The 8,560-nt window shown below is 36.3% G+C and overlaps 2 long non-coding RNA genes across 4 annotated transcripts; one reads left to right on the top strand and one right to left on the bottom strand.

The window, feature by feature from the left end:
• Positions 1-5,040: 5,040 nt before the first annotated feature.
• Positions 5,041-6,026, bottom strand: LOC124460934. 3 transcript variants are annotated; one of them, XR_006954863.1, is made up of 3 exons: positions 5,659-6,026; positions 5,372-5,516; positions 5,041-5,304 (listed from the first exon to the last, which is right to left on the bottom strand). It is a non-coding gene; the product is annotated as an uncharacterized LOC124460934 (long non-coding RNA). The 3 variants fall into 3 exon arrangements; XR_006954861.1 differs by having other exon boundaries at positions 5,372-5,521; XR_006954862.1 differs by having other exon boundaries at positions 5,372-5,521; positions 5,586-6,026.
• Positions 6,027-6,525: 499 nt separating this feature from the next.
• On the top strand, positions 6,526-8,560 carry LOC124460932. Its single transcript, XR_006954859.1, has 2 exons — positions 6,526-7,107; positions 7,190-8,560. It is a non-coding gene; the product is annotated as an uncharacterized LOC124460932 (long non-coding RNA).

Raw genomic sequence — 8,560 nt, forward strand, 5'->3', positions numbered from 1 at the left:
TGTGCTGATCGATCATACAAGCGTTTAAATCATTAAAATTTTGGCGATAAGTTGAGTGGCCACTACTTCCATCACAGCCCCATTTATATGTGGTATTTAGCTTTTTCCCGGACGAGCCTCTCAAGCTGTGGAGATTCAACCTTCACCAAGTCGAAGAGATTTAATTCGCACACTGGGTTTTATTTTCATCAGCTTTATTGTACTTTATTATTATTAGATTATTAGCTTAGTAGTAAAATTATTAATTACTTCACAATGCTTCTCTTTATTTTTGATTTCACTGCTCACACTTCGAGACGCAACTTTACCGGCTCGCTCTATTCGACTGACTCTCTTCGGACTGACTGACCATTCCTCACCATCGTATATCGTTTTTAATCGATATTACATCGATACCCGATCACTCGAAATCACCTCTACCATACCGCGATCCTACATATATATAGCAGTTAGCTGGCAACCATTGTTATTCTCTATACTTGGAAAATCTTTATAATGTGCTTTATATATTCGGGATACTGATACAGTTACTTCTACACCAATAGGATAGCACAGTTTTTTTGCAGACCACAATACATCATACGTCGGAAAAATATATGCATTTCGGCTTTTGGTACCACGCTGCAAGTCCGTGTAAGCCTTCTTTGTGTAACCACCATCAATATATAAGGCTAAGGCTTCCTCTGGTGTGTAGTTAATTGGTTGTTTATCATCGGATTGAATGAACGATATTACTTTCTTGGGAAGTCTTTCATCTCTTCGCTTTCCACAATTGTACAAACTAGTACTTGCCGCAGAGACCAACTCATTGCTCGGAATTTCCTTGACAATGTCCGACAATTTTTTTTTTTTCTTTTTCCCTGACTATCTCCCCAACTGAGATTAGGTCGTCCAACATTTGAAATTTGGTCCACCAATACTAGATCGTCATCTAACCACTCTTGGTTGTTTACCTCAAAATTTTGGCAAATTCGGTGGTTCTCTTTCCATTTCCATGTCAATTTTTTTATGAAATTTTTAATTTTCATGGCAATATACGCGCATTGGCTTTTGTCGAATTTAGTTTTATCAATAATATTGGTGTATATGTACGTCTCTACCGCAAAAGTTTTTTTTGAAGCATCAGGCCCGTATGCCATATTGTAAAAAGTGCTCGCTTGCACACTGACATTGTTGCTAAAAAAATTATTTCTAAAATAATATGCGGATATATGCAGCTCATTGTGGACAATTTCACATCGTAATACACAGACTAATTTTTAAAAAAACATTGATACCTAATTTATACAAATTTTTTTTATACGCAATCAGAATTGGCGGGAAAGCTGATGGCAACAGCTGATGAAACATATGCTGACTTCAAAGCTTCACTGCTGTTCAAATATTGGTAGAAAATCGAATAGATTAATGTTTTTGGACTATTGAATATGTTAGTAATCGAATGCAAGAACAATTTTGGCGCCAAGTTTTATTTTAAATATGAATTAATCGGAGCTAAATTAGCCGTTTCGCCCACTGTGCATCAACGCATTTGACCACGGTCTGGTATGCCTTTCCCCAGGGATCGTGCTCGGCAGAATCACAAAGACGCAGGAAGCATTCTCTTGTGCTAGTTCTGATTGCATGCTTTAGATCAGGGCCCGGCACAAACAGAGCGCTGAAAAGATGTAGTTGTATGTGTGCGCTTGCTTGTGTGCGTAAGTTGCTTTACACTGCGCAAATTGCATGTGATGAAAGCAAGAAAAATTAGACATGCCATAGAAAACCCTTTCACACGAATTGAAGGGTCAATTACGACTAAATAGTGGAACGCGGATTCGCGAAAATCTTGACTTTTAGGTAGCGAGTTAACCCTTTTTACCTACTTTTGCTAAAAATAGATTTTTTGTCCCACTTCCCATTCTCTTTTTTTATCATATGCATTTCTAAACAACGACAAGCCAAGAAGGCTGCATGCTCTATTGACAATAGAAGAAATATGAACATTAAATGAAAGTTTTGGGTCAAACATCACGCCTAAGTCTTTGAACGATGGTACACAATCTAACAGAATAGACTTAACAGAGTAATGAGTTAGGAACGGAGAAAAGGTACAAGTCTCACTCGATATAAAGAATAACCGAGATAAAGGCTTAGATAGGGAATTCGAACACATTTTAAGGATGCAACTATGTATATTATCAGGACCGGGAACGAAGGAAGACGTCATAGATGACAAGCTAGAGACAATACAGTTTTCAGTAATACTAGGAAAAAACATACAATTTAAATGTGGGATTGAAAAGGGATAGGGTGTGGGTTCCGAAACAGTAGTAGAATAAGTCGACTGAAAGAATTTAGCAAACAGATCTGCAATATCTGAATCATTATTAGCAGTCTGGTCATTAAGTCTGAAGGTGGAGGGTAGTAGGAGTAGAAAGCATTATAGCGTCTTTTGGAATTAACAAAGTTATAAAATCTTATGGGGTTCTTATAAAATTCAACCTTACCGCGAACGATATACTTATTGTAGCATTGAGTGTTTAAAAGACAAGATTGAGATTTGGCTATACAGTAATTTGCATAGTCAAGACGCGAACCAGTTTTTTTAAATCTTTCAAAATATCTCGATTTAATGTTACGGAGATTAGAGAGCCTACGTGTGAACCAAACTGGCGCGCTGGCCACGGTAGAGACATTCACATAAGGAACGCATTTATCAATTAGAGAATTAAGAGCAGAGTAGAAAAACTTCACTGCACGATCTATATCGCAGCACTCAAATAGAAATGACCAATCAAAAGAGAAAATAAGGCTACTAAGAAGATTGAAATTTGTTTTACGAAAACATCTACGACGAGAATTTGCGATATTATTAAATGAATTAGTAACGGAATTGTAGGAAATAGTAAGTTCAATGGTAGGGTGATAGGGATCTTCAGGTTTCACTAGGGGCTGTGTTCGGGATACAGCGCTAACAGTGGGATCAGAAACAAAAACAAGATCAAGGATTCTTTTAGAAGAGTTAAGGAAAGAATTCAACTGATATAGCAGACATTCGAGTAGGCTATCAAGAAAAACATGTTGAGATGAAGGAATTAAGAAAAATAGATTATCATCAACAAGCCAAGAAATATTAGGCAAGTTGAAATCACCTACAACTATAAGGAAATCGCGATCTTTAAGACTATTAAAAATAGTTTGCAAGGCATCAGCATGATGCATATAGGTCGTTATATCAGAAGCTGGAGGAATATATGAACAAGAAATATATAAGCTAAAGTTGGAACATGTAATTTCGACGCAAATAAACTCAGCACCTAAGGGCAGATCAATCGGCACAACACTTGAACACAGATTCGAGTTAACAGCACTGAGTAATCCACCGCCACGACGACCAACACGATCAAGCCTATAAGAAATAAAGTTATTTGAAAGAATTTCATTATCCAAAACAGAGGAGTTAAGCCAAGTTTCAGAGAAAGCTAATATGTCAGCCGAAAAGGTTTAAGGAATAAGGTGATATAAAATCAATTTAGTGAAAATATTAGAATTTAAACCCCGTTATATTTCAGTTAAAATTTATATTTCGGTCGCGTGGCGTCGACCAAGCAACTTTTGGCTTTCAAGCAGCCTTGGATTTTTCATTTTCTTTGGGACAATTTGGTTGATTGTACCCCAGCCCAATCGTTGATATTTTCTTCGTTGGAACAAAAAAGAGACATCTTTCCATAACCAAGACACCAGCGATCCTCGGATTTATTTTATCAACCCTTCCATTTCATCAATAATCATCACCATGGGCCAGGCTAAAATAGTCTGGTGATGAAATGACGCTATTCCCCGGCTAATACCAACATTATACACCCAATTTGAGCGAGATCTACTACTTTTCGATTTCTTTTTGGTGCATATGCATACTTAGTAGTAGTTCTGCTACCTTTTCTTGTTTCATCTGTACGCAAAGTATGGCGTAGCAGCCCTTTGGTCTGGATACTACGTTTTTTTGTTGCACCACGGCAACACCTTTTCATACTTTTTCTCTCTTTGATTAACGTAAATTTTTGCTGAACTAAAAGAAAATTTAAATGAATTATTAGTTTAAGTAACGTAACGAAACTTTAAATATTATTACTAAAATTAAGTCCCTATTTGGTTAAGTAAAATACGTTTTCCTTAGTAGGAAACCTAATGGGTATGTAATGCGTTGAGATTGGCTTTGTTGCATTTCATTCTTCTAATAACTAAATTATACAGCAAAACCCTGCAGCATCGATGGGCCCAGAGATCGCACCGTTGGATAAATCGTTAGTTAACACACACATGTATATACATATACTTATAAATATTTGTTTCATTGCCAACTGGCACACGCGGCCGCATAACCCAAATCTCTTTTGAATTACTATGAATTTTTGAATCTAGATTTGCTCTAATTATAGTATTTAAATTTATTTTGCTATATCTTTTTACATATCTTTATTTTGTAATTTCTTAGAATATTAAGTCATGAAAACCCTTTTGTTTGGAATTAAACCCGTAACTTGAAATTTCGTCATGTTGTTGTAAACTAATTCATTGAGGAGTCCGTCGCCTGAATCCATGACTATGCTGCCGTTACAAATCGTCTAAGATCATTTAAGAGTCTGTTAAGGGGCAATCAATTAAACCCAACAGTTTGCCAAGGTAGGGTGGGTACAGAAAGTTTCTTATATAATCTGCAGAGAAGTCGTCTGCACAATTAATAGTATCCCGATCTGGTAATAGTATCCCCCCTTATCCGACGAGCTAAGCAAGAGCAACGCTAGAAGTGCACGACCCCGATCTTTAGCATACACTTGTGTTATCGTTAGCAACGTAGAAAAATTAGGCAGCTAATAACTACACGTGCACATGTACATCACTACAAAGTACACTAGCAAACCCGGCGAACCTCGTTTCGTCACCTGACTGCTTTTAATATTTCTTAACACTTCGTTTGGGATTTAAAAATGAAAAAAAAATTTTTGTTTTGATTTATATTTGAAAAGTAAAACGAAATTTTCATTTTAGCACCTTTGTAAACGACATTTTTTGTTTTTTGGTGAAAACATGAATTTTTTAGATTAAGGCCGCAACTAGTCAAGGATTGGTCCTGTGATTTGTTGATCGTCATGGCGAAGAAAACCCGAATCGGGATCCTTGAAATACGATTTTCCTCATCTTTAAATTTTTCTTTAAGTATTGATCATCAGTTTTCTTATCAACAAACGCTTTCCACTGCACCGTTTTGGTTGGTTTAAATTTCTAAGCATTAACCCTGCACATTCAAGGAGTTTAAAATACCTGTGTATTTCGCCGGTAAAATAGTCATTCGACCAACATTGAATATACACTTCTAAACGCAATTTACCTTGATTCAACCGAATAAAATTAAGGTACTACGTATTGTTTCGACATGTAAACGCAATATTGTTGAAGTAATAATTGTCAAAATTTTTACGAATCAGCAAACGGTATGCGTAGTATTTCATCGACCTAACCTTCTTGGTAGTTTCCTAACCTAAAACAAATTTGGTAACAATTGTATTTTAGAACACCTAATACGTTAACGGCATTGATCTTACCCTTTGTTACCCTTACAAATTTGATAAAAATTGTATTTTAGAACACCTAATACGTTAACGGCATTGATCTTACCATTCAATAAATTTTTCATTTTGATATTAAAGTTATATTCATCGTCACCTTGCCAGAACATCAGCGGGTATTGAAACGCGTCATATGAACGTCACCAACAATAAACATTTCCACTTCATCCATTGTTGGATCATTAAATGTGCGTTCATGTGTTCTAGCAGGTCTTTTATCTGCTCTGATCACAACTGCAGATCTTGTATCTTACAAACAATTTTTTTTTAACGTAAAAAAACATTGTATTTTGAAGTGTTCGCTAGAAAATGTCATATTTCTAGTATTTCGCCATAAAGTACGAAACACAATGGCACTGTTGGCGGGACCAATAATAACAATTTTACTTTACCACTAAGGCGGCACAAACCAGTTGTTTTACCAGCAAACTTCAATGAGCCACAATGCCACAAACTAATCGATGCAAGCTGTAGTCGATGGCGCAATCATAAAGAAAATCTGCTCGACTCAAATCTATTCTTGAACCATTTCTTCTTGCACTTTGAAGATTATTCCTATGCTCATCTGTACGATAGGCTCGACGATTTCTCGTTTCTAACCTAGCCGTTTCATAGGCTGTCCTCTGTGCTCTTGTATTTGAGAAGCACGAATTAATGCCCTTCCTCGTTGAATACTAAAGCGGCGCTCTTCTCGTATAATTTCTCCTTGTTCATCGGATAATCTGGAACGTGGCATAATGATTAGATTGCTAATTGGTTTGGTTTGATAATATGGGTTACTAAACACTGCACAAAACACAATATTCGAATTTCTATTATGTCACTACACAAAACACAATATTCGAATTTTTCCTTTAGTTTTCACATTGTATATTACAGAGCACTACAATGACATTAAAACAACAATTGACTGTATTTAAACTGACTGCTAGAAAACGTTTGTAACGGGAAAAAAATTGGCTGTTTTAAGGGGTTTTCCGACAAATATTTATTGTTTTTAAGATGTATTCTGCTATTCGGGAGGAAACAAGTCCGAAGGGATCAATAACCACGAAGATTGGTTCAGCAGATCTCGAGTTATAAGTGGTGTAACTAACACGAATAAAATAGAATAGAATAGAATACATTTTTACAAATATATTTCATGGGCAACATGAAAGAACAACTTGATCGACGCCTAGTTCTGCTTCATGAACATCATGCGTTGGTCAGGTTGTTTAAGAGTGCTTTGACTATAAAGTTGTCATCAAAGCAGATAAACGACCATCTGGAACACACGAACGCACATTTAATGCTCCAACAGTAGACGAAGTTGCTATCCTGATTGTTGGTGAATAATTGGAAAAACGCGATATTGTGCTTAAACGTCGCGATACTGGGCAACTACAACAAATATCTGAAACTCATCGATCATATGACGCATTGCAATACCCACTAATGTTTTGGCAAGGAGAAGATGGATATTATTTTAATATTAAATTGATAAATCCATTGAATGGTAAAGTATCAGTATCTTAATAATGGGTTATGTCTGTATTATTTGTCTTTGAAATGGTTAATTATCAAATATTTAATTTCAGGTAAAGAAACTGCAAAGAAAGTTAGCTCAATGAATTATTATGAATATCGTTTGATGATTCGTCAAAATGCTGACAACTATTTGCTGCGGTTTCGTCGATTGTTTCAGCAGTATTGCGTTGACATGTATGTAAAAATAGAAACGGAACGTTTAACATTTATTAGGTTGAACCAAGCCAAACTGAGTTCTGAGGACTACATCCATTAATATTGGTCGATTAACTATTCTGCCGGCGACGTACATTGGTAGCCCACGTCATATGCATGAATATGCACAAGATGCAATGACATATGTTCGTCATTACGGCCGGCCAGAGCTCTTTATTTATGTTCCCAACATATCGTGCTGCATGTGAAGAATTTATCTTATTAGAAAACGATACGCATTGGGATACGACAATCGCTGAAGCCATTATCTCTGCATCTCCAAGTCAGATACGCACATTATTCGCTATAATAATTTCGACATGTTTTCCATCAAACCCATGTAACCTGTGGCACAAATACAAGGATAGTAGAACTTGGCGAGATCCAACATAGCGGTTGCAGTTGCTTTTTCTGGAATAGCAGCCACATTGTTAGAAGGATACCGTACGGCTCATTCAGCATTCAAATTACCTTTAAATCTTCAAACTATTGAAGAACCAACGTGTAATATTGCAAAGCACTAAGCAATGGCCAAAGTTTTAGCGGCATCGAAAGTCATCATGTGGGACGAATGCACAATGGCGCATAAACGTGCATTAGAAGCACTTAACCGAACATTAAAATATTTACGCAATGACTCGAGATGTTTTGGAGGAGCATTGATTTCCAAGATCTACGGCTGCCGATGAAATAAACGCTTGCCTCAAATCGTCAAATCTATGAAGCTATGTGAAGAAACGATGAATCGAGCGGATTAATATCATTTCCAAATAATTTCTGTAATATTGTCGCATCAAAAGACGATCTTATCAACAATGTATATTCAAATATTATTTCTAACTACAAAAAATAATGAATGAGTTGAGTGAGCGAGCAATTTTAGCGGCTAAGAATAAAGATGTAGATGACCAGAACTACATAATTCAAAATAAGATCATTGGAACAGCATTGTTCCATTGTTCCATTGCATATTCATTCCAATCTATCGACTGCGTCACAAATGAAGCCACCAACTATTCTAGTGAATTTTTAAACTCTTTGGACGTGGCTCCGTAGTAATCATGCTTTGAAACATAAACCAACCAAAACTGTGCAACGGTACGCGTTTGGTGGTTAGTAAATTGATGAACAATGTAATTTACGCTACGATAATGATAGGAAAATTCAAAGGTGAGGAAGTTCTCATTCCCGATGATCCCAACCGATATGCCGTTTGAATTTAAAAG

The sequence above is a fragment of the Drosophila willistoni genome, unplaced genomic scaffold (assembly GCF_018902025.1).
Source record: "Drosophila willistoni isolate 14030-0811.24 unplaced genomic scaffold, UCI_dwil_1.1 Seg164.1, whole genome shotgun sequence".
NCBI lineage: Eukaryota > Metazoa > Arthropoda > Insecta > Diptera > Drosophilidae > Drosophila > Drosophila willistoni.